At 44.8% G+C, this 23,428-nt stretch overlaps 1 gene segment (V, D, J or C); it reads right to left on the bottom strand.

Annotated features, from left to right (window-relative positions):
- Positions 1-2,756: 2,756 nt before the first annotated feature.
- Positions 2,757-9,857, bottom strand: LOC309517555 (Ig gamma chain C region-like). The segment is given in 5 exons: positions 9,823-9,857; positions 8,503-8,843; positions 6,832-7,158; positions 5,173-5,496; positions 2,757-3,236 (listed from the first exon to the last, which is right to left on the bottom strand).
- Between the last annotated feature and the right edge of the window lie 13,571 nt (positions 9,858-23,428).

A 23,428-nucleotide genomic window follows, 5' to 3' on the forward strand; every position in this document is an offset into this window, starting at 1 on the left:
TCTTACAGTCTAACACGGACTACAAAACCCCAAAACCTATGACGCATGAACTGCACATCTGCAAGATCATCTATGGCCTATATAACAATAAATATCATCTAAATTTTGAAATAGAGGCTTGATGTTAGAGTTTTGGTAACCCACCCTGTTCATCCCAGGTAATGTTTATGCCTAGTTCTTCAGCCCCCCCTCTCTTCTGAGGGACATATAGAAAGGCCACACAGTGAGCATCATGGTTGATTGGGGCTTTGAATCTGGTCTTCTAACCACCAAAACCGAACACTAGCCAGTATGCAAAGCAGGCCACCTGTTAACATCAAAGTATGGAGTAACCAGCAAGTAGGTGTGGGTAGGGAGTTGTGTTCATTTCATGTGTAGGTGGCTGAGGCCACATCATTGCAGCATAATTAGGGCAAGAGTCAAAACAAAATAAAAAAATTCCTTCCAGTAGCACCTTAGAGCCCAACTAAGTTTGTTATTGGTATGAGCTTTCATGTGCAAGGTATCTGAAGAAGTGTGCATCCACACGAAAGCTCATACCAATAACAAACTTAGTTGGGCTCTAAGGTGCTACTGGAAGGATTTTTTTAAATTTTGTTTCAACTACGGCAGACCAACACGGCTACCTACCTGTAACTGGGCAAGAGTGTTTGAGTGGAGATTTGGGCTGCTGGGCCCAAGTGTACTTAGAAATCCCCCCCCCCCCGATTTTTAAGATCACTGCTCAAAATGTCAAGAGATTTTGAGGCAGCTTATCTTTTTGTTTGTATGTGTTTGAGTGGGTGGTTCTGAGGTGATCCCAGGCTATCTCTGTGAGGGGGGAAAAATACCCCCCATTGTATACCTGCATGTCATGATTGGGTCAAAGCGCCTTCTCTAACATATTATCTCTCACATCCCACCCTCAATGTAAGGCCAGTCCAAAAATATGTCCTGAATATTCAGTGAATTTGATTTTCTCTCATGGCTCCTCATCCATCTGACCTATTCGCCAATCTATCCAAAGCTTGGCTCAGTTTGCTCACCCATCCCAATCAGATTTAGGGTCTAATAATAATAATAATAATAATAATAATAATAATAATAATAATAATTGCTATCATCATTATCATAATTATTAATTTCACAGATGGGATGCTAACTGTCACTTGGTTTTTTTTATAGTCAACAGCCACTTTGAGGGATAAATTTTGTAAGGACCCAGGTATGTAGTCCTGTGGCTTCCCTGTGGCTGCTCCTTGTCCCTGTTATCTCATTTAGTCTGGCTCTTACAGACTATTCTTTGCTCTCAGGCAATGCAGGTGTGATGCATTTTCTTAGTTTCTTCTGCTGCCTCCCTGAGATGAAAAATCTGGACAATGTGAGTTGATATGAAGGAAAGCTATATATTGTCGATGGTGAGTGTGCATGACTGTTGCACCAGATGACTGCTGGCTACTTTCTGGCCCTATGACTCCCTTACTCCTGCTCTCTGTTGAACTATCTTTCCCCAGGATGCCTCGCCTGCTCCTGTACTTCCAGCTCCATACAGATATCTCTGTCCTTGTAGCAGAGAACATACCTTGCACAGATGGTAGCCAATGGTAGTCCTACTCAGAGTAGAGCTATTGAAATTAATGGACAAGTGGTAGTCTTATTCATTAATTCCACTGGGTCTGCTGTGAGTAAGGCTAACATTGGATACAGCCAATATCTGTAACTAGTACTGTCATTCATTGAAGACAGAAGAAGAGAAGGGCAACGTAAAATAATTTCCCACCTATCATCTGCAATGGGCAGAATACATATTCATATCAAGAAGGCAAAATTAGAATATGAGGCTTGGGCCTTGATTTTTTGGGACTGTGGCAAATTTAAAAAGACATTTTGCTCATTTCCCCAGCCTTTTTATTTTTACTCCCTTGGTTTGTGTTTGTGCTTGTGTTTGTGTGTGTGTGTTCCCATACATGCTCCCATTTCTAAATCTGTTGCTTCTATTTGAGCCACCCAAGCCTTGTTAGCATATTGGACCTTCTTGACTTTCTGGTCCCCTTGCTCTGCTGCTGCTTCAGTTTTGCTTGTTTACACTGTCCTCCACAGCTTATTTTCCTGCTGCAATATTATCTATCAGCTTCTAATACACAGAACACTGAGTTATAATACGGTTTCTGGGTCTGCAGTGAACTCCACAGCTCTGCCACAACTGACTAGTTTGAACCACTGAGGAACAGAGGCCTGGTGGCAGTTGACCAAAGGATGGAGCTGCTGGTGGTTGTGATGGGAGAGGTTGAGGGGGGATCTGCAACAGAATCTTTGTGGGAGAGGAGGATACATAAATATTCCTCTTCAGTGTTATAGCAGCTGTTTTCAGCACCAGACATAAAAAGGAGAGCAGCTTCCTGTGTATGGACATGTACAGAGGGAAGCCAGTGTGGAGCAGATGACAGGATATTGGACTTGAGCCTAGTGGAATTTGACCCAGATTCAAATCACCATTTATCTAGATGAAGCTCACTGGGTGTCTTTGGACCAAATCCCTCTCACTTCTGGCACATAACAGAGGCCTGTTGTGAGCAGTAAAACTTCACATATACTGACACCAGACCTTTGCAACCTCCCCACTCCCCATGGCGTAGCTCTGATAATGGCGAATACATTTTGCTTCCAATATCATGAAGACCCACTTAATAAATCCATTCTCTCCTTGCTTTCCAGAACCCACCCACCCCACGCCAGTCATCGATTCTCCTGCAAGTGACCACAACATGGGATATATCTGAGTTAGTTCTCTTTTATTCAGCCATAGGCCAAACATGCATGCATGCATGGAAGACCTTTACACAGGTTTATCTGACAATGCTAGAGGAAAATCCGGGAGAGGCTGAAGAGGTTACAGTGCCGTAGGAGGCATGGCCATCATTTTTTACCCTGGGTTTTCTCCACGGTCCTCTGGGTGAACTTCATAGGGAGGGCTTCGTGGTAAACTATGCAAGTGAAAGGGGTTCCATTGTTCCAGTCAGAGAATGGGATTGTCAGCTTGCTGTAGATGAAGTGGGAGTTGTTGCTCTTGTCTTTCATGACCGGCGTGTTGACATGGTGATCTTCAGGCATGGCATTGTTATTCTTCAGCCACTGGATAGAAACTTCTTTTGGGGTGAATCCTGTCACCAGGCAGGTGAGCGTCAGCATTGGTGGCCGAGCACGGATTTCCTCGTTGTGTGGGGAGAAGAGGAAAACCTTGGGAGCCTTTATGTTGCCTTTGGGGGTGGGGTGGGGTGGGGAAATGTATGAGAGAAAAGATGTGCCAGCAGTGATTAAGATTAGAACCATTTAGTGGATGCTGCAATACATTCCCAATAATGATCCCAAAAGGCCCGTCATATTATCTGAAACTGCATGAGGATTCCCCCAGAGTCTACCTGTGCTCTTCTTTCTGGTCAGGAAACAGTGCTCCCCCCCCACGGGGGGGGGGGTATTCAAGGGTACACAGTACCAACACCTTTCGTTTTGTCTTTAAAAAGTATGGCACTTAACTGTAATCACTTAATGGTGAGTAATGGCACTTATTTTTCTAGAAAAAAAGCATTGCTTGTCTCCATGATATACACAGGCACCCTGCTTCTGGGCACAATTCAAAGTGTTGGTGCTGACCTTGATAGCCATAAAGGGCCTCGGCCCAGTATACCTGAAGGAGTGTCTCCACCCCCATTGTTCGGCCCAGACACTGAGGTCCAGCGCCAAGGGCCTTCTGGTGGTTTTCTCTCTGCGAGAAGTGAAGTTGCAAGGGGCGGGAGCAGGCAGAGGGCCTTCTTGGTGGTGGCACCCACCCTGTGGAACGTTCTTCCATCAGATGTCATGGAAATAAACATCTGAAGGCAGCCCTGTTTAGGGAAGTTTTTAATGTTTGATGTTTTATTGTGTTTTAATATTCTGTTGGGAGCTGCCCAGAGTGGTTGGGGAAACCTGTATGTATGTATGTACAAATAAATAAATGAAAAGCTCTGCCTTCTCTTGTGGCATTCACATTCATAAACAGCACAGCAAACAAAGTTTTAGAAATTAATCTATCCATATTGCAATTCCTGTTACAATTTGAATGTCATGGCTTCTCCCCAAGAGAATCCTGGGGCTTGTGGTTTGGACAGGAGTGCTGATTATTATCTGCCAAATGGCTTGAAAAACAGTTTCAAGTACAGAAGACAGAGTAAATCCTCAACGACAACATTAACAAGCTAGAATGCATTTAGCCGAAGCTCTTGTGCACGTGGACCTGGGTAGGAAGAAGTGCAACATGGGTTGGGCTTCTTCGAGCTGGATGAATACATAAGGTACCAAACCAAGATAGCAGAGGTTTTACACAGTCTACTTTCTCTTAACAGATATACACAGGGGGCCCATAACACAGAGAATCCCAGTCTTTCCTGAGAAGGTACAGTGATGCCTCGCAAGATGAAATTAATCCGTTCCGTGAGTCTCTTCGTCTAGCATTTTTTTCGTCTTGCGAAGCAACCCTATTAGCGGCTTAGCGGATTAGCACTATTAGCGGTTTAGCGGCTATTAAAGGCTTAGCGGCTTAGTGGCTAAAAGGCTATTAGCAGCTTAGCGGCTTAGAAAAAGGGGGGGAGTGAAAAAAATCGCAAGACTTTTTCGTTTTGCGAAGCAAGCCCATAGGGAAATTCATCTTGCGAAGCACATCGAAAAACGGAAAACCCTTTCGTCTAGCGGGTTTTTCGTCTTGCGAGGCATTCGTCTTGCGGGGCACCACTGTATTGGTATGCTCAAGTTCCCACAATGTTCTTTCCAGGTACCTCCTTAAATGTATGGATTAGGCCACCAGGGCAAGGATAATGAACTGCCCTCAACAGAACTGGCTCAATCCTTCATCTACCTATCAATAGACAGATTCAGGGGTTAGAAGGATCCTTAGCTGGAGATGGAAATAGTCCCAGTGTCGCCTTCTGATAAAAAGCATGCATTGCAGGTTTCTCAAGCACCATAAAAACCTGTGAGCAGAGACAAGTGTAGAATGATTGTGCAAACCTGCACAATACCCCCACCAGACTGTGTGAGATTGCAAAGTGTGTCCGCAATGTAAATCACAGATGAGCCAAGTGGTGCTGTGTATTCTCTTTCCTGCTGGAACACAAGGACACCAGCCCCATGATGGGAGACCAACTCTGTTTCCCCCCTTACCTGTTGTCTTGGCAATGGTCTTAGTGATGGGAGCAGTCAAGCCTGGATATTCCACCTTGCAGGTGAATTCCTCACCCTGCAGCCACGTTGTGACAGGGAGGGAGCTGGTCGCGGTGTACTTTCCATTAAGCTCTTCTTTCACTTCCAATAAACCTGGGCTCACAGGTCCTGAATCTGCCCGTGACCAGGTGACTTTCAGCCCATCTGAATTTTCCAGATTTTCCACCACACAGGTGAGCGTAGGGTCTCTGTTTATGTACAAGTCTTTTGCGGTTGGGGGCATGATTCGCACGCTAATGCCAGCGGAGGGGCAATCAGTATTATCTGGGGATACAAACGTCATGTTACTTCTCCAACCGCCCCTCCCTTCCCTGCTGTTTTAGGGGCTTGCATGCATCCTGTTAAGAAGGGCATTCCTTGCTGCAGAGTAAAAGGGATCAATAACTCCACACCTGGTACATGTATTAAAGGAAAGAAGCTGGCATTTGGTGCCCTTGGGTGTCCGAGAATCAATAAAAGCTCCATATTCCATTGTCAGTAACCAAGCAAAAAATAAAATAAAAATAGTTCCCTGTCACCCTCCATATTCCATTGTGAATAATGAGCAGGAACAAACAGTTCCCTATCACCCTCTTCTACAACATCAGTTTCTGCTATCAAGACTACATTGTTTCCTGCTTGGCAGGGGGTTGGACTCGATGGCCCTTGTGGTCTATTCCAACTCTATGATTCTATGGTTTATTGTTCTATCCAGGAGAAGGTTTACACCATTGAGTCAAACTACATGTTGTAGAGGATGGAAAATGTCCTCTGACCCCAACCCCCTGAAGAGGATAGCATATTTGCCAAGACTTTTCATGGACCTTTGCGGCACTCTGATGTCCCCTGCACTATGTCTTCCCTGAGTCCTGCTTCCAGTAGAAATGGAAAATAACTACTCTACTATTAAGGTCATGTGTACACTGCAGTCAATGGGAAAAGGTTTATTTCAATGGGCCATAATAGAAAGCAGCACATATGTATGTATGTATGTATGCATGTATGTATGCATATGTACACACACACACACACACACACACACACACACACACACACACAGTGGTACCTTGGTTTAAGAGGACTCCCAGGTAAGTTCCACCCTCTATTGTGTGGGCGGGAACCTCCACGTATCCAGTGTGGGAGGGGGCAAAGCCAGGTTGTATTTTAGCAAGCCGCATAGGATGGGGGGGCTGTGCGCAACGACACAAACCCCACCCCCCATTTGATGTGGGGAGCGATTATGAATGATTCAGTTTATGAACTACGCAAAACCTGAAGTAGTGTTTTGAGAACTTTACCTCAGTCTAAGAACGGAAGCCAAACAGTGGAAGGGCACCGGTGGCGGGAGGCCTGATTAGGCAAAGTGCGCCTCGGTTTAAGAATGGTTTCGGTTTAAGAACGGACTTCCGGAACGGATTAAGTTCCCAAACTGAGTTATCACTGTGTGTGTGTCTGTCTGTCTGTGTGTGTATGAATTAGGAAGGACACTATCTTGAAATGCTTAGCACCTGAGAGGACCCTCTGTAACCCGAAGCTGTTGTCATCCTCCCCCTTGCATTCCAGTCCATGCCCACCAAAACAGAGGAAAACACAAGTGCCAGCTCAGTCAACCTTTCCTACCTTCACATATCTTCGCTTTGCTTTTCAATTTGGTTTGGGTTGCTTCGTGGAACACCTGGCAGTGGTAGGTATTCCCAGCCTGCCAGTCTTCTTTGCTAACATTGACTGTGCTTGTGGTACTGAAGGTGTATCCGTGGGCATCCTTCCTGGGTGGTGCTGTGACCGAGGATAGCAACCCAGGTTGCCCACCCACTAGCCACTCTATCGTCACCCTGCTGGGGTAGAAGCTGGAGATAATGCAGAGCAGCTCAATGGTGGCATGCCTGGGATCACAGGAGGAATGGAGCAGGCGGACTTCTGGGACCACTGCTGGTTTCGCAGGAGAGTCTGGAGGGGTATAAGTTATGGGAAGGCAGGGATGGGTTAACTTGTCTATTTTAATTTCTCTCAGTTCCCCCCCCCCATTCTCCGTATCTCTATACAAATATTTCTAAAATAAGTACTTACGAAAATTCATCTGCATTTTAATCTATTTTTTTCCTAACATGCTGTCTTTACATACAATCTTGCCTAATATAAACATTTTTGCTAAGCAGTGCTCCTGATATAATGCTTTTTATATGTTATTTATACCAATATATCCATTTTTGTGCACATCTTTCCCTAGTAGATGCATTTTTGTACACACTACTTGGCTGGAGAACTGCTTTGCAAAATTTGGATAAGTGTGAATTTGAAAGATGGCTGTGTTTTCATTCAAGTTTTGTTGTGAATTAGGTTGATTGATATTTAAATCTTAACTGAACTGATATTCTCTCCCGTCCACATGTGAGGGGAATTAATATTATTTGTTTGTGATCTATCCCCCTTCCCCATGTCTTAGTGAGCTTCACTTTGCCACCTATTTCCCTCTCCATGTAAGCTTTGAGGTCTAAGTGGCTACTAGTTCATCTGCAATTTGCCTCTTTTGGTTCTCCTGTTATCACCCTCCCCACCTTTTGACATGCTGACCCCAAAGTTATGAACAGCCTCACCTTCTCATCAAGGCACTTTCCCCCCACTCCGTATCCCTTTTCAAAGCTTGCCTCCCCCCTGTAGCTATCATGCTTTGCCTTGGTACAGGGTGATCAATCCTAACCATTCCTTCCAACATTACAAGTGAGTGGGCCGCAGGAACAGCCAACCACCCCAGAACTTAAGTCATTTCACTGGTTCTGCAGGTTGACAACTCATATAATGAATTAAAATGAGGGGTCATGAATGCCATTCACATGTGTGTGTATGTTTTGTGTTTTGGTAAAATTGCTCCAAAGAAGAATGATCTATAAATGGCCACAAATCCTTCTAAATTAATCTAACCTTGAAATGTATTCAAAAAAGTTGCTGCTGGATGATGCTCCAACTTGCCGCTGACAACTGAAATCTGAAATGGTGCAACCTGACTTTTTCTTATACCATTGTTGGTACTGAATGGAGGATTCCAAACTCGTTCTTTCCACTCCAACCCCTATATTTCATTTGTAAGCCTTGTTGGGCAAAGACATTTTTCTTTTTGTTGGTGCCTGCCATGCTTAATGTGCCTTGAAATGAGACAATAATACTACCCAAAAATATTGCATCTATTGCCCCACTCTCTCCACCCAAGTAATTTACTTTATTTTCTTCAACTGCATTGATTGCCCATTTGAGAGTTAAGAAGCAAGCAGATAACCAAGGCCCAGAAAGACTCACGCTGAATGTTTTTGTTGGCTGTGAAGCCGGTAGCTGCATGTGTGACATTGCATTCAAACTTCTCTGATTCCCAGGTGCTGGTTGGGATGGTGAGCTGGCTGGTGAGAGTGTAGTGGCCACTGGATGAATCTAATAGTGCAGAGAAGGTCTGGATGCCGCTGGAGATGGCTCCCGAATTCCACTGTACTTCGACCGGTTCTGGAAAGTAGCCAGAGACCAGACAACCTATGGAGACCAGGGAGGCAGTAGAGGAGTCTTGGCTACAGGGAGGCAATGGGAAGACCGTCGGGGCTGTGGCACTTGCTGTAATTAAAGAGAGAAAAAGACATGTTGAAGATATGCTGTCCAGCAAATGTGTGTTCCATGGGCTGAGTGTGGGTTACACGATATCATTGTCTCATTCCTGCCCTCATCACAACATAGTAAGTGGTAATAAGTGTCTCTAGCACCACATCCATGCCAACCCAAAAATGGAAAGTGTAGTGCTGGTGGTCAACAGAAGAGATTTAAAGACTCTCTCAAGTCAAATCTAAAAAAATGTAGTGTAAACAATGACAACTGGGAAACACTGGCCTGTGAGTGCTCCAACTGGAGAACAGCCTTTACCAAAGGTGTCATGGGCTTTGAAGATGCTTGAAGTCAGGATGAAAGGGAGAAATGTGCTAAGAGGAAGGCACGCTTGGCAAACCCTCACCATGATCATTTCCTGCCTGGAAATCTATGCCCCCACTGTGGAAGGATGTATGGATCCAGAACTGGCCTCTACAGTCACTTATGGGTCCACTGTTAAAACCGTCTTTATGGAAGACAATCTTACTCGGCTACAAGTGATCGCCAAAGAAGTACAAGAAGAAATGTTCGGACCTGTGCAGAGCTTGCCTGATGCCCCGGGTGCGATTCTTCTTAGAATTAAGTTATGAACTCAAACAAAAAAAGGTGGTACCTGTGAGGGTCTCCCAGGTAGCTTAACCCTCCAAGGCCTGGAGTAAGTGTTAGTTTCCATAGGCAATAGTTGTCCTGGAGTTCTCTACCATTTATGGCTAATTTTAAAGTGTTTTCCCTTATGCAAATTGACAGTGACTTCTCTGGTTGGGAAAACCATAGATTTGTACATTTCACTTCATCACTCTGCTTACCCATATGTATCTCATAGACCGCTTTCAGTCCAATAAGGAGGCCTGTCACCATTTCTATTAAGATTTTATTGATACTAGAAGCGAATCCTTTGCTCTTGGAGCCAGTGCTAAAAGTCAGAGCCTTAAGCCCCCATAAGGGGGCTAGTTGCCTCTATCACAAACATTATTGAGGCAGCACATTTACCTGAAACACACTGGGACATGCTCAAGTTCATCCATAAAGGTAAAGGTAAAGTACCCCTGGACGGTTAGGTGCAGTCAAAGGCAACTATGGGTTTGTAACGCTCACCTCGCTTTCAGGCTCTGGGAGCTGGCATTTGTCCACAGACAGCTTTCTGGGTTATGTGACCAGCATGACTAAACCGCATCTGGTGCAACAGAACGCCATAATGGAAACCAGAGTACACAGAAACGCGTTTACCTTTCTGCTGCGGTGGTACCTATTTATCTACTTGCGTTGGTGTGCTTTTGAACTGCTAGGTTGGCAGGAGATGGGACCGAGCAACGGGAGCTCACCCCGTTGCGGGGATTCAAACCATTGACCTTCTGATCGGCAAGCCCAAGAGGCTCAGTGGTTTAGACCACAGTGCCACCTGCATCCCTCAGTTCATCCATAGTTCTGCTATTGCCAACAAGTTCCAAACCTACTGGGCATGAAGAACGCTGCTTAATTGATCTGGCCATTTGTTTGAGAGAGGGGAGGTATCTATTGCACCAAAGCAATAGTTTCAAACTTATTTTCTTAACCACGAGAGCTAGAAACTTTCTTAAAAACACTGAAAGCTTAGGATGCTGAATTATTTACAGAATACAAACAGCCCCATTTAGCACCCACCAGCTGGCTGATTCTTTCCAAATTTGCCAAATACTGTCCTTGAGCTGCATCAGTGAATTCCACATCATTTTTTGGGGGCTTCAAGTTCTTAATGTATAACCAAACCAGATACAATTTCATTTTGAATTCTACATTTATTTATTTAAAAAAGTTGTGGGGGGATCTTACATCCACGAAAAGGGGGCTTTGCAGTTTATGGAAAGCGGTAAGAAGGAAGCGTGTGGCTTTTGCCTAGTTTTCACTAGTGGCAAAACTGTGTCTGCCTATGCCTAAAGGAAATGATGTCAGGGAGGAAAAATTCTAGCAGCAGGGTGGGGAACATTTGTAACCCAAGGGTCTCATTCCATCATGAGCAATGTTCTGGGGGCACATGCTAACTGGAGTCATGTTCAAAGTCAAAAGCAGCAAAGATGAGCAGAGCAAAAGATGGAACTCTTACTTTTGCACTTTCTAGCTGCAGAAAATTCAGAGGATTCTGTGCACACATAGATTCCCCCATCCAAGTTAAGCAAGAACCAGTATCACAATTCAAGGACACTTCCCAACCAGGCAAAAAACACTCAAGGAATGGGATGTGGTAAGTCTGGGGAGGGTTGTAAAAGCTGGACGGAAAGAATGGAGGGGCAAATTTGTTCCCTAAGCATGAGGTGCCCCATTTCCCCCTGGTTCACTAGTTGAACAGCAACAGTGCTTTTTACAAATAATGCAGGTTGGGGGAAAAATAAAGGCATATCAGCCATGTTTGCACATAGCCAGTTCCTTTCCCTGCACAGGTGTCACCCAGAAAGTTAGGAGGGGAAGCTTTTCCTGCCATGATGGGAAAAACTTTAACTGCTTAGATACCTTGTTTCAGGAGTAAGACCAAGGAAACAGCCGTGTCTCTCTGGTGGCTGACTCAACAGGCAGCATACATAATAAAACAGACTATGCAACAACTCAATAAAATGATAACATCAAGAAAAGATAACCCAGCAGTAGATAAAATCCAGGCATAAAATGGGACTGCCCAGCAATCTTTAAAAGCCAAGAAGGTGCAAATATTGTGAGAAATCCTGAGTCCAACAACATGTTCTCAAATGCTGAATGTGAGAGACATCAGCATGTGTGAGTGTTAAAGATGAGGTGTGTGAGAGATGTTTAGAAGCCTTGGGGATGCTGCTGAGCAAAAGCAACTCATAATTAACACAGTTTCAACAATGCCCATCCCAAAGGCAAGGCAGGGACAGTGCTTTGCCAGAGACAAGTTCCAGAAAATAGGAACCATTCCTGTTAAATAGTGACAACTGCCAAACATGTCCTTCTCTAGCTACAAGACCTGGGATGCCTTTTAGTCCCATGGAATTTCCCTTCTGACCTTGCACAGGCCCCCTCTCCAGTCACCCACATCTTCTTTACCTTCCCCTCCTCAGCCAGAGCTGATGGTCAAACCTAGGAGTCCAGCACATGCTGACTCCAGCTTGCAACCACTGGAAACCACTCTCCTAATGTGGGGAGTTCATGTTTTAAGCTGTTATGCTCCTCTCTCCTCCCCCAGAAGTAGGAGCTTCCTCAGGGCTGCCATTCTCAGGTGCACCAGATACCACATTCCTTGTTCTTTAAACCACTCAACTATCCTACTCTTCTATGGCTGGGTACTCACCTCTGTCCTAACCAGCTTGGCCCCACTCATCCGTTGCAGCCCACTCCAGAGAGAACCCAGGGCTCCTGTTTACTTCAGCCCTTGCAGCCTAGCAAAACTTAGGGGTCTTTTTGCCCCAAAGAACACTTTCTGAGCAGGGAGTAGAATTTAGGATCCTCAAAGCCACTTGCTTCCTAACCGTCTTGTTCCTTGGCTGAGCTTGAAGTTTCGGGTCTCAAGAGATGAAGCCCTAAAGCTACACATTACAGCTCGGGCATCGGACAGGCATTCAAGTAGCCCACTGGCTCCCCCCCCTTCCCCACAGCCCCGTCAGCTTCTCATATGGCTTCCCTGAAGCCAGACCCTGAGCTGAAAGCCAAGCTAAGGTAGCCTACTTGATCCAATACAGTTTCCTTAAAGCCTACTATTGGGGGATCTCCAGGCTGAGATTCATGTCTGGAGCAGATCCAGCCCCCATGAAGCCTGTTACTCATTTGAATGGTCAGGAATTTCCCAGTTGAGCATCAGGCTTTGATCAGACTTTCAGAAAGCACCTCCTGCTGTCTACCAGCTTCCTACATCTGAAGGGTCAGGAACCTCCTAGCCCTCAGCCAGCCCCTGCCCCCTGGTCGCTCCCTTTCGGCTTCTTGCAGCCTGCTGTGGCTCAGGAAGTTTATGGGTCTCTCAGTTTGACACTGGGCTTGGCACAGGCTTTAAGATACTTCCTTGCTCCTGGAGCCTGTTGTGGATCTGGGAGGCCAAAAGCACCATAGATGAGCGCCAGGCATGGGGACAGGCTTTCAGGCTGGAGCCTCCTGCTCATTTGGGTGGTGGTGGTCAGAAATCTGCCAGCTAAGCATCTGAGTGGACTTTCAGTCACCTTCCTTGCCAAATGAAGCCTAACATTCTTCTGGGAGGTTTGGGAGACTCCCAGCTAACTCCCAGGTTAGAGCAAGCTCTTCCGGCAGCCCCTTGTTCCCTGCCATCTCCCCTGAAGTTTGCTGATTGATAGTACCTCCTAGCTGAGCATCAGGCTAACGGCAGACATCCAGAGAGCTTGCCGACTGCTTCCCACTAGCTTATGTGAAGTCTTACATTGATCTGAGTTAGCAAGAATCTTCCAGCTGTGTGTTAGGCTTTGGGCAGGCTTCCAGGCAGCCTCCCACCTTGCTGCTCCCTGCTAGCTGGTTTTTGTGAAGCCTAACACACAGCTGGGTGGTCAGAAATCTCCTAGTCAGTCACTAGGCTTAGGCAGCCATCCAGGCAGTCTCCCCTCTCAGCTGCTGCCCACCAGCTTTTGTTAATTCAACTGCTTGCCTGGATAGTCAAAAGTCCCCCAGCTGAGCTTGGGACAGGCATCTAGGCTGTCCCCTCTCCTGGATGCTCCCTGCCAGCTTTTGTGAATGATAGCACTCGGGTGGGTTGTCACATACCTTCCAGTTGTGCATCAGGAAACCCCACTGGCTGTTTCCTACCAGCTTTTGTGACTCCGAGCACTCAGCTAGGTAGGCAAGAAACTCCTAGCTGAGCATCATGCTTGGGGCAGGCATTTTGTCAGCCCACCCAGTTGCTTCCCACAAGCTTTTCTGAAGTGCCACTCAAACGTGGGTGGTCAAGAATCTCCCAGCTGAGCACCAGCTGCTCCCCAGCACCTGCAGAAGCTTTACACTGTGGGCTGGCTTTGGCCTTCCTATGTGTGCCAAGATCAGCTTCCTTGAAGTAGGTATTGAAGAATCTCCCAGCTGAAGATCAGGTGGGACAGAGCTCCAGTCCCCCACCCCCGGTCCATTTATTCGTGCCTGCTGCTTCAACATGATGCACTGCAAACCAGGAACCTCCCAGCTAAGTATCAGGCTTGGGACAAGCTTTCAAGTAGCTCCCCTGCTCCCTGCGAGGCTGAAGCCTGCTGCTCATCAAGGAGTGGGGGCAGTGGCAGAAATCTCCCAGCTAAGCATCTGGCTGGAGTAGACTTTCAACCACCCTCCTCCTTGCCAGATGAAGCTTAATCAGAAAGTCAGGAAACTCCCAGCTAGGCATTAGGTTAAAGCAGGCTCTGACGCAGCCTCTTGTTCCCCACCAGCCCTATCAGTCTGCTGATAAGCCAAGTATCACACAGCTGAGCACCTGGCTTTTCCCATGCATCTACATAGCCCTCCCCAACTTCTCAGCTGCTCCCCCCCGCTGGCTTATGTGAACAGCTAGGTGGTCAAGAACCTCGTATCAGGCTTGGGGCAGCCATCTGGGCAGGCCATCCACCTGGCAGCACCTGACTAGCTTTTGTGAAGCCTAACTTTCAACTTGGTGGTCAAGAATCTTCCTGTTGAGCATGAGGCTCAGAGCAGGAATCCAGGTGCCCTCCTCCCAACTGCTCCCCACCAGCTTACATAAAGCCTGACATTCATTTGGGTGGTCAAGAATCCCTCAATTGAGCACCGGGCTTGGAGCAGGCCTCCAGGCACCCGCCCAGCAATTGCAAAACCTTACACATAGCCCTGCTTCTCAACTGCTTCCTCCACCAGCTTATGGGAAGACCAACATCTAGGTAGGTAGCAAAAAATCTCCCAACTGAGCATGCGGCTTGGGACAGCCACCCTGGCATTCCCCTCCCCACCAGCTTTTGTGAATTATACCACTTGGGTGGGTTGTCAAATACTTCTGCCTAAAGCTTGCTGGAAACTTCTGAAGCTGCTCCCTACAGATTTCGTGGCTCCTAGCACACAGCTAAGTAGTCAAGAATCTTCTAGCTGAGGCTTGGGGAGACATTTCGGCAGTCCAGCCACCTGGCTGCTACCCTCAGCTTTTGTGAGCACCTGGCTTATGTTCCCCCAACTGAGCATCAGGCTTGGGGCAGCCCTCAAGGCAGCCCAACCGGCAGCTCCCAAGCACCTATAACACCTTGAATTCAGGGGTGGCTTCAGCTTTCCTCTGCTCCAGGATTAGCTTCCTTGAATCCTAATACTGAACTAAGTATTAAATTTTACAGCTGTGCATCAGGTGGGGCATAGCTCCAGTCCCCCCCCTCCCGGGTTCATGAAGTATACTGCTCCTGTATGAAGCCAGGCGTCTTACAGCTGACATGGATTTTATAGCACTCCCTTGCACTTGTCCAGCTTGTTGCAAGCCCTAGTGCTCAGCTGGGTCCTTGCCATCTCCCAGCTGGGACAGGTTTTTGGGTAGCTCCCTTCCTCCCCACCAGCTTCCCATAAGCCTTGCACCCCTTCAAGAGAGCAGGAATCATTAGGCTTGGAGTAAGCTTTCAGATACCTTCCCTGGCCCACTAGTTTAAAGCCTGCTGCTGAACTGTGAGGTGAGGAATTTCACAGCTGATCATCTGACTTTCAGTCTCCTCCTTCCACCCAGCCAATTCCCTGGAAGCCAAATGTTCATTGGGAATTTGGGAAACTCCTAGCATTTGAGCAAGCTTTCAAGTAGCCCATCCCACCTCTTTGAAGCTCAACATTCCTCTGGGAGCTCAGGAGTTTCCCAGTAGACCATGAGGCTTCAGCCAGACTCTCAGGTAGCCCCCTTGTCCTCCTCCAGCTTCCTAGCATAAACCATAGCTTGAATGCAAGAAGTGGCTTGGCAGGTAACCCAGCTTAGATCTAGCTGAGTAACAAGCCTGGGAGAAGTTAGCAAGGAGCCCTGGGGCTTTTTTCACCTACCTTCTTAAGGCTTCTCTGTTGACTGAGTGGTGGGAAGCCTCTGAGCTGAATGTGGCACTTGGGGAAGGTTCATGTGCCCATGTTGAGCTCAGTATTGCCTACAGTATTGCCTGGCAGTCCTCCTTGCCTCATGAGCAGCAGCTCCAAGCTCTTTCTGCTCCCGTTTCCCTTACATAAAGATGCTCAGTTGCGGTAGATAGTCCCTTTCTATACAAACGTAACAGAGTCCCATAATTTCTAAATATTATTTTGTTGTTGTTTAAGATGTAATTCATAATCCATTGACATCTTTGCTACAGAAACTAAAACATTCTCCTACTGTCTAGGTAATATAGGAATCTCCAATTCTTAATTCCATTCTTTTATCAGAGTCGGCATATCAAATTGATTTATTGATACCAAATTTCTATAAAAAAATAGTAACCAGCTTTTTGGTCTCAAAGGATTTAACCAATTGTTCTAATATTTCTGGTGTCTTCTATGCTGGTCCAAACAGGGTTATTAACAAATGCTGCCATTGCAGATACTTTAGGCCACCTCTGGAAAGTGGTAAGTATCTTTTAACGCAGCATATGTATGAAAGTCATCTTAATCAATTGGTCCAGAGTCAACGTACCTGCATCCACCCGACCTTCCATACTATAACTCCCCTGCCCCCCAACGTAAAGAACAAACCCTCTTCTGAACTCACCGATCCCAAGGTTGGAGATGATTGAAGCAACCAGACCTCTGTTGGATGACCCACAGTCTGTTTCTGTTGGGGAGTCATTTCCGCCGCAATGAGGCCTTCAGAGTTCCCCCCAAGTTCTTAAGAAGTCCCTTTAAAAAGAACACTGACATCCTGAGAGCTGGCGTGAAGGTGTGAAAATAATAATAATCAGAAATGAGGTCCAGGGGATATATTTGGGAGCCAATCACTTCCTCTTTTTTATCACCTGGTTTAACACCTTTTCAAAACCCAAAAGTTCCATTGCTCAGAAAAACAAGGCTATATGAAGTACCTGAATTGGGCTGAATTTGGCCTGCAAAAACTCAAACCACTTGTTTTTCTCTTACCTATGCACACATTAATTAATTAGTTGATTAAACTTAACAGGGTTAGTTTGGTTTTTGTCCAGGGGCAATCAAGGCGATGTATAATACCAAGGGGAGGTAAAGATACACAGGATTCCAAAGTATTAAAAAAGCAGTATACCTGTAGATGGCCTAGTATACCTGAAGGAGAGTCTCCACCCTGATCATTCAGCCTGCACACTGATGTCCAGCTCTGAGGGCCTTCTGGCACTTCCCTCCCTGTGAGAAGTGAGGTTACAGGGAACCAGGCAGAGGGCCTTCTCGGTAGTGGCACCGGCCCTGTGGAACGCCCTCCCGTCAGATATCAAAGAAATAAACAACTATCTGACTTTTAGAAGATATCTGAAGGCAGCCCTGTTTAGGGAAGTTTTTAATGTTTGCTATTTTATCGCTTTTTTATTCTGTTGGGAGCCACCCAGAGTGGCTGGGGAAACCCAGCCAGATGGGTGGGGTATAAATGAATTAATAATAAAAATACTACTACTACTACTACAATTTTGCAGGTAGCCAGACCTCCAGTAACTTGCCTTGTTCCTCTTTCTCACCAGTGGGTTGAGAGCCAGTGTGGTGTAGTGGTTAAGAGCGGTAGTCTTGTAATCTGGGGAACCGGGTTCAAGTCTCCGCTCCTCCACATGCAGCTGCTGGGTGACCTTGGGCCAGTCACACTTCCTTGAAGTCTCTCAGCCCCACTCACCTCACAGAGTGTTTGTTGTGGGGGAGGAAGGGAAAGGAAGAAGAAGAAGAAGAGTTTGGATTTGATATCCCGCCTTTCACTCCCTTTAAGGAGTCTCAAAGCGGCTAACATTCTCCTTTCCCTTCCTCCCCCACAACAAACACTCTGTGGGGTGAGTGGGGCTGAGAGACTTCACAGAAGTGTGACTGGCCCAAGGTCACCCAGCAGCTGCATGTGGAGGAGCGGAGACTTGAACCACACTGGAGAATGTTAGCCGCTTTGAGACTCCTGAAGGGGAGTGAAAGGCGGGATATCAAATCCAAACTCTTCTTCTTCTTCTTCACTGAATCAGCAAGGATTACTTCTGAGCAGACAGGTATAGGGTTGCATGGTCAATTTTGGTGAACTTAGTGAGGTGTGACGTTGTTGTAAGTGGAATTATTTCCAGCTATAAGGATGGCATTGTCCAAGCTTGAGTGTCATTCTAGGCCTCACCCTCATTTAGTAACCATTTTTGTATCACACTTCATTCCCACTGATGGTTTCCAATTCTTACTTGGGATAGATTAAATTTTGAGGGCAATACGTCTATAATCTATGGTTGATATTCAATGACATCCGCCTGCTTGTGAAATGTAAGGCTGCTTGTGCAACAGGACCTCTCTGGTTCCTCTTTTCCTGCCACCAGCCCCAACATGCCCTCTAAAATCTCCTCTGGAGAGTCCCTCAACCTTAAAGAACATATTTTGGGGCATATTGAAAGCTGCAGCGGGAAGGAGAAGACCTGTTGTGTGGCCAGGTGTCTGCTTGCATCCTGCCTTTCAATCGATAGAAAAATATACAAGGCAGTATGCCGTATTTTAAAAATCATCATCACCATTCATAAACGTAATAGCAAAATGACACATAAAACTCCCGTCAGCAGAGGGAATGTAGGATGCTGCCTTATTTAGCCCAATAATGCCCACACTGACTGGCAGTGGCGCTCCAGGGTCTGACTGGCAGGGGTCCCTCTCAGCCCTTTCTCAGGATACCAGGGATTGAAAAAAACAGACTGGCATCTGCGGTTGCATGTGCAAGCCGTAGCCAAATTAAACTAAACTCCACTGGGAGTATTTCAGGGATTCCTTAAGCCAACGAATTGAAAACTGGGAGAAAAGAGAATAAATTATACTTTGAGAAGCCTGATGAAACCAGAAAAAAGGACAAACCCACCCTGTAGTTTCAGGCAGTAGGGTAATTCCAAGCCATCCTATAGGGAAAGCCCTAAAACTCCTCATGAGGTAATCTCTCTCTCTCTCTCTCTCTCTCTCTCTCTCTCTCTCCAGTGCTTTTTTCTAGGGGTACTCAGGGGTACGCATAACCCTAAATCTTTGTACTTTTATCCATTTACTGTATTTATTTTCCCCGATTTCAACAATAAAATGGTGATTTTCTTGAGTCAAAATGAGAGTACCCCTAAACATTTTTTTTAGAACAAAGCACTCTCTCTCTCTCTCTCTCTCTCTCTCTCTCTCTCTATCGTCTATCTATCATCTATCTATCTATCTATCTATCTATCTATCTATCTATCATCTATCATCTATCATCATCTATCTATCTATCATCTATCTATCTATCATCTATCTATCTATCTATCTATCTATCTATCTATCATCTATATCTATCTATCTATCTATCTATCATCTATCTATCTATCTATCTATCTATCTATCTATCTATCTATATCTATCTATCTATCTATCTATCTATCTATCTATCTATCTATCTATCTATCATCTATCTCTATCATCTATCTATCTCTATCATCTATCTATCTATCTATCTATCATCTATCTATCTATCTATCTATCTATCTATCTATCTATCTATCTATCTATCTATCTATCATCTATCTATCTCTATCTATCTATCATCTATCTATCTATCTATCTATCTATCTATCTATCTATCTATCTATCTATCATCTATCTATCTATCTATATCTATCTATCATCATCATCTATTTATCTATCTATCATCTATCATCTATCTATCTATCTATCTATCTATCTATCTATCTATATCATCTATCATCTATCTATCCTCTATCTATCTATCATCTATCTATCTATCTATCTATCTATCTATCTATCTATCTATCATCTATCTATCTATCTATCTATCTATCTATCATCTATCTATATCATCTATCATCTATCTATCATCTATCTATCATCTATCTATCTATCTATCTATCTATCTATCTATCTATCTATCATCTATCTATCTATCTATCTATCTATCTATCTATCTATCTATCTATATCTATCTATCTATCATCTATCTATCATCTATCTATCTATCTATCTATCTATCTATCTATCTATCTATCTATCTATCATCTATCTATCTATCTATCTATCTATCTATCTATCTATCATCTATCTATCATCTATCTATTTATCTCATCTATTTATTTAAAACTGCCATGGTAAAAGCCTCCTTTGAGTTATTTTTTTCTTACAACCAAGCACATATGAATTTTATGAAATATATAAGTTACCCCTAGAAGGAAAAATATGTGGGAGTGGGGGTGGCGTTAGAGCCTTTCAAATCCTCATGGAAAAAACTGCTGAGAGAATTGGTGATGATGCACTTATTTTTCTGTGACTTTCCAGAGGCTCTTGCCTTCTTGGAAGTGCTTCCCTGTCCCTCCGAGCCTTGAGAGGGCAGAGAGAGAGAAACATTTACATCCTGCAATCCTGGCACCTCCATGGGGGTGGGGAAAGAAAAAGGCTGGAAAAAACCCCCCTCAGCTGGAAGACTGCTCCCATATCTCTGCCCCAGTTTGCTCACATCCCTGGTGTTCTGAGGAGAAGCATCTAACTTCCTTACGGAAACAATCCTGCAACTTGTTAGCGTCTTTACCAGGTGTCTCACATCTTAAGGACTTAAGGAACCTTAAGTCTCTGTGGGAGGAGGGACCTCCACATAGAGGGGACACAGTGATTGTTCAGAAAACCACAATCTGACACACCAAATGCATACCCTCCAACATTTCTCAGATGGAACACAGGGACATCCTAAGGAAAAGGAGGACATTCCAGGATCAAATCCGAAACGGGGACGGCTTCTGTAAATCCAGGACTGTCCCTGGAAAATAGGGACACCTGGAGGGTCTGAAAATGCAGAGAGTGAACTACATAGGAGAGGAAGAGGTTGCAGACTGTAGGTCAAATGAAATGCGGTTAAGAAAAGACAGAATATTTATTGTTCTTGTGCATTGCCAGGAAACTAATACAAGTACCGGTATTTATTTTCTTTCACAAACAGATATACTGTTGTCAAAATAAAAAAATTCCTTCCAGTAGCACCTTAAAGACCAACTAAGTTAGTTCTTGGTATGAGCTTTCGTGTGCATGCACACTTCTTCAGATATACTGTAGCTACACAAGTATCAGACTCCTCTTCTGTATTTGGCGTTATACAGTGAATTGCAGCACTCTGCAGCAACCAGAGACCTGAAGTGGAACTTCATCCACAGTAAGCTATTAACACACTCTGTGCTTTTGCTAGAAGGGCTAAAATAAACCCTCAGAAGAACAACCTTGGTTAAAGTTGAACCACTCTCACTTCTCCCTCAGAAAGGTCACCCTTCTCTTTGAAGGGTGCATCTTCTTCTCTTTGAAGGCTACGTTTCAGCAGCACCATCTTCCCTCTCTGCACATTTCTGAGCTGGCTCCATGATGTTAGGAGAACATCTGCTGGAGAAGGGGGCAGGAACAGGACCTCATAGGAACTTGAACATTTGTGAGATCTCTTTTCATGCCTCCTAAATGGTGCCCGTTATTTCCCTTCTGGGCTTTCTATGAAGAACTGTTCTTTCTAGTAAGAGCTGTCTGACAGTGGAACGGTCTCCCTTGTGAGGTTGTGGACTCTCCTTCCTTGGAGGTTTTCAAGCAGAGGTTGGATGGCCATCTGTCATGGATGCTTTAGCTGAGATTCCTGCATTGCGGGGTTTGGACTAGATGACCCTTGAGATCCATCTCAACTCTACAATTCTATGATTTTATGACCTCTCCCTGCTGTGTTTACTATGAAGGAGTCCTTTGTCTCTTAGTAAATGCAGTATATTCCTGAGAGGGAACCCCCCCATGATTGACATAGAAAGCAGTATTGCTCACCTCACTTGTACTACAAGCAGGTGAATGAGAAGCTCCTGCCTCAGAGCACTGGGCTTGCCAGAGGAGGAGCCATTGGAGTCTGGCTAGTCCCTTGCTGGATGACCACCTCGGGCAGAGGTGGCAGAAGCAGTGGGCAAAAATGTAACAGCTTGTGCACATCTCAGGGTTCATCCACAGTTACCTTTGCCCCACTCCTTCCAAGCATAGATAGATGCTTAAAAGCTCCATGTTTTCTATTTATTTATTTATTGGGTTTTCACATATGACATTACAATACAGATGTACCAGAGTCAACACCATTTCCTCCCCATCCCCCCATACATTTACATTTATATTTCCTCAATCCATCATATTATTCTTTTCTCCTTCCTCCCACTTCCCTCTGCCCCCACTCGATTTCCTCCACATTATACAATTTACAATAATCTTGCATTCTACAATCTTCTCAAATCATCTATATATTCTTATTATCTTTCCTTACTAATTTTTCTTCCATCTAGTACTTCACATTGTAATCTAGGCATATTAGCGTATCTTTTTTTGAGCAACATTTTGCCATATATTCATCAAAACATTTCCACTTCTTCTTTAATTTTTGATTTGACTGATTTCTTATTATAGCAGTTAATTTTGCCAAAATAAAATATTCATTTATGGTAGTTTACAAATCCATTCCTCCTTTGTAGGTATAGTTTGTGATTTCCACCTAGGAGCAATCACTATTCTAGCAGCTGTACTTGCATATAGAAAAATCCACACACATCCCACCAGTGGTATCTCTTCATCTATCAATCCAAGGAGATATGTCTCTGGTTTCTTTGTTATTGATATTTTCAACATCTTCTTTAGTTCTTCATGTACTACTATCCGAAATTTCTTAATTTCCTCATACCTCCACCACATGTGTATTGTTGTTCCTATTTCTCCACCACATCTCCAACAGAAGTTGGATTTCAATTTATATATCGTTGCCAACTTAACTGGCATTAAGTACCACCTATAGAACATCTTTACAAACTTTTCTTTAATTGTATATGAGGCAGTAAATCATATATCCTCTTGCCAGAGTCCATATTTTTTATTTTTTGTTTTGTTTTCACCCCAGAGGTTTCCCCACAAAACCCACTCTTTAGTGCTCATTTGGAAAAAAGTGTCCATTTGGGTTGCTGTGGAGTACCACTTGCTCCAAATGAGCTTTAAAGAGCGGGTTTTCACGGAGAGAGCTCTGGAGAAGTAGCTTCTGTCCAATGTCCAGGAAGGGACTGCAGCCATAGCACCGCTCCAACTGTGACCCCTTGGGAGGTACCCCTATTTGATGTAGGTCATATCCCTCCGAGGTGGTTTACCCTTAGTTGCATTCCCAGCAGACGGGCTGAAGTGAAATAAACTGGTTTCCCCAAATGCCTATACCAAACTGTTCACATGTGTAACCAATAAAAGTTGTGGCTTATTTGAAACCATAAACTATATCCTGTTGTCTTATTTGGTAATTTACTCCCTGGAGAACTGCGGGGTCATGGGGTCTTGGCATGCAAATAAAGGGTGAGGAAACTGTGGCCCTCCAGAGATTATTGGACTGCAAGACCCACCATCCCTGACTATTTGTTATGCTGGCTGCGACTTTTATGAATTGGAGTCCAACAACATCTGCAAGTCTGCAGGTTCCCAAACCACTGATTTTTATGGGACAACAGGCAGAATTTTCAAAAGAGCTCCTTCCTGAAAGTATGTGAAGGAGGAGCAAAAATGAAACAAAAACCTC

Source organism: Podarcis vaucheri, assembly GCF_965113315.1.
Source record: "Podarcis vaucheri genome assembly, chromosome: 13".
NCBI classification, from domain to species: Eukaryota; Metazoa; Chordata; class Lepidosauria; order Squamata; family Lacertidae; genus Podarcis; species Podarcis vaucheri.